Here is a 3832-nt window from a genome sequence, read left to right as displayed (position 1 = left end):
CCCAGTACACACACCCCCAGTACACACACCCCCAGTACACACAACCCCAGTACACACACCCCCAGTACACACACCCCCAGTACACCCCCCCCCAGTACACCCCCCCCCCCAGTACACCCCCCCCAGTACACACCCCCCCCAGTACACACCCCCCCAGTACACCACACCCCCAGTACACCCCCCCAGTACACACCCCCCAGTACACACCACCCCCAGTACACACACCCCCCAGTACACACCCCCCAGTACACACACCCCAGTACACACACCCCCCAGTACACACACCCCCAGTACACACACCCCCCAGTACACACACCCCCCAGTACACACCCCCCCCCAGTACACCCCCCCCCCAGTACACACACCCCCCAGTACACACACCCCCCCCAGTACACACACCCCCCAGTACACACACCCCCCAGTACACACACCCCCCCAGTACACACCCCCCCAGTACACCCCCCCCAGTACACCCCCCCCAGTACACACCCCCCCCAGTACACACCCCCCCCAGTACACACACCCCCCATACACCCACCCCCAGTACACACCCCCCAGTACACACCCCCCCAGTACACACCCCCCAGTACACACCCCCCAGTACACACACCCCCCAGTACACACCCCCCCCAGTACACCCCCCCCCCCAGTACACCCCCCCCAGTACACACCCCCCCCAGTACACCCCCCCCCCCAGTACACCCCCCCCAGTACACCCCCCCCAGTACACCCCCCCCAGTACACACCCCCCCCAGTACACCCCCCCCCAGTACACCCCCCCCAGTACACCCCCCCCCCCAGTACACCCCCCCCCAGTACACCCCACCCAGTACACCCCCCCCCAGTACACCCCCCCCCAGTACACCCCCCCAGTACACCCCCCCCCAGTACACCCCCCCCCAGTACACCCCCCCCCCCCCCAGTACACCCCCCCCCCCCAGTACACCCCCCCCCCAGTACACACACCCCCCCAGTACACACACCCCCAGTACACACCCCCCCTGTACACACACCCCCCCAGTACACCCCCCCCAGTACCCCCCCAGTACACCCCCCCAGTACACCCCCCCAGTTCACACCCCCCCAGTACACCCCCCCCAGTACACCCCCCCCAGTACACACCCCCCAGTACACCCCCCCCCAGTACACACCCCCCCAGTACACCCCCCCCAGTACACACACCCCCCCAGTACACACACCCCCCCAGTACACACCCCCCCCAGTACACCCCCCCAGTACACCCCCCAGTACACCCCCCCCAGTACACCCCCCCCCAGTACACCCCCCCAGTACACACCCCCCCAGTACACACCCCCCCAGTACACCCCCCCCCCAGTACACACCCCCCAGTACACACCCCCCCAGTACAACCCCCCAGTACAACCCCCAGTACACCCCCCAGTACACACACCCCCAGTACACCCCCCCAGTACACACCCCCCAGCACACACCCCCCAGTACACCCCCCCCCGTACACACACCCCCCCAGTACACACACCCCAGTACACCCCCCAGTACACCCCCCCAGTACACCCCCCCCAGTAACACCCCCCCCAGTACACACCCCCCCCCAGTACACACCCCCCAGTACACACACCCCCCCAGTACACACACACCCCCAGTACACACACCCCCCCAGTACACACACCCCCCAGTACACCCCCCCCAGTACACCCCCCCCAGTACACACACACCCCCAGTACACACACACCCCCAGTACACACACACCCCCAGTACACACACCCCCAGTACACACACACCCCCAGTACACACACACCCCCAGTACACACACACCCCCAGTACACACACACCCCAGTACACACACACCCCCAGTACACACCCCCCAGTACACACACCGCCCCAGTACACACACACCCCCAGTACACCCCCCCCAGTACACCCCCCCCCCAGTACACCCCCCCCAGTACACCCCCCCCCAGTACACACCCCCCCCCAGTACACCCCCCCCAGTACACACACCCCCAGTACACACACCCCCAGTACACACACACCCCCAGTACACACCCCCCCCCAGTACACACACCCCCAGTACACCCCCCCAGTACACCCCCAGTACACCCCCCAGTACACCCCCCAGTACACCCCCCCCCCAGTACACCCCCCCCCAGGACACCCCCCCCCCCCCCAGGACACCCCCCCCCCCCAGAACACCCCCCCCCCAGAACACCCCCCCCCCCAGTACACCCCCCCAGTACACCCCCCCCCAGTACACCCCCCCCAGTACACACACACCCCCAGTACACACCCTCCCAGTACACACACCCCCAGTACACACCCCCTCCCCCAGTACACCCCCCAGTACACCCCCCCCCAGTACACAAACCCCCCTGTACACACACCCCCCCAGTACACACCCCCCCAGTACACCCCCCCAGTACACCCCCCCCAGTACACACACCCCCCAGTACACCCCCCAGTACACCCCCCAGTACACCCCCCCCCCAGTACACACCCCCCCCCAGTACACAAACCCCCCTGTACACACACCCCCAGTACACCCCCCCCCAGTACACCCCCCAGTACACACCCCCCCAGTACACACACACCCCCAGTACACACACCCCCCAGTACACACACCCCCAGTACACACCCCCCTCCAGTACACAGCCCCCAGTACACAGCCCCCAGTACACCCCCAGTACACCCCCCAGTACACCCCCCAGTACACCCCCCCCAGTACACCCCCCCAGTACACACACCCCCCAGTACACCCCCCCCCAGTACACCCCCCAGTACACCCCCCCAGTACACACCCCCCCAGTACACACCCCCAGTACACACCCCCCAGTACACACACCCCCAGTACACCCCCCAGTACACACCCTCCAGTACACCCCCCCCAGTACACCCCCCCCAGTACACCCCCCCCCAGTACACCCCCCCCAGTACACCCCCCCCCAGTACACCCCCCAGTACACCCCCCCCAGTACACCCCCCCCAGTACACACCCCCCCAGTACACACCCCCCCAGTACACCCCCCCCCAGTACACCCCCCCCAGTACACCCCCCCCCCCAGTACACCCCCCCAGTACACACCCCCCCAGTACACACACACCCCCAGTACACACACACCCCCAGTACACACACACCCCCAGTACACCCCCCAGTACACCCCCCAGTACACCCCCCAGTACACCCCCCAGTACACCCCCCCCAGTACACCCCCCAGTACACCCCCCCAGTACACCCCCCAGTACACCCCCCCAGTACACCCCCCCAGTACACCCCCCCAGTACACCCCCCCAGTACACCCCCCCAGTAAACACCCCCCCAGTAAACACCCCCCCCAGTAAACACACCCCCCAGTACACACACACCCCAGTACACACACCCCCCCCCAGTACACACACACCCCCAGTACACCCCCCCCAGTACACCCCCCCCAGTACACCCCCCCCAGTACACACCCCCCAGTACACACACACCCCAGTACACCCCCCAGTACACACACACCCCCAGTACACCCCCCAGTACACACCCCCCCCAGTACACACACCCCCCCAGTACACCCCCCCCAGTACACCCCCCCCAGTACACCCCCCCAGTACACACACCCCAAGTACACACACACCCCAGTACACCCCCCCCAGTACACACCCCCCCCCAGTACACACACACCCCCAGTACACACACACCCCCAGTACACCCCCCCCCCAGTACACCCCCCCCAGTACACCCCCCCAGTACAACCCCCCCCAGTACACACACCCCCCAGCACACCCCCCCCCCCAGTACACACCCCCCCAGTACACACACCCCCAGTACACACACCCCCAGTACACGCACCCCCCAGTACACACACACCCCCAG

This window comes from Scyliorhinus torazame, chromosome 26, assembly GCF_047496885.1.
Source record: "Scyliorhinus torazame isolate Kashiwa2021f chromosome 26, sScyTor2.1, whole genome shotgun sequence".
Classification (NCBI taxonomy): Eukaryota; Metazoa; Chordata; class Chondrichthyes; order Carcharhiniformes; family Scyliorhinidae; genus Scyliorhinus; species Scyliorhinus torazame.
This window is presented reverse-complemented; position numbering follows the sequence as displayed.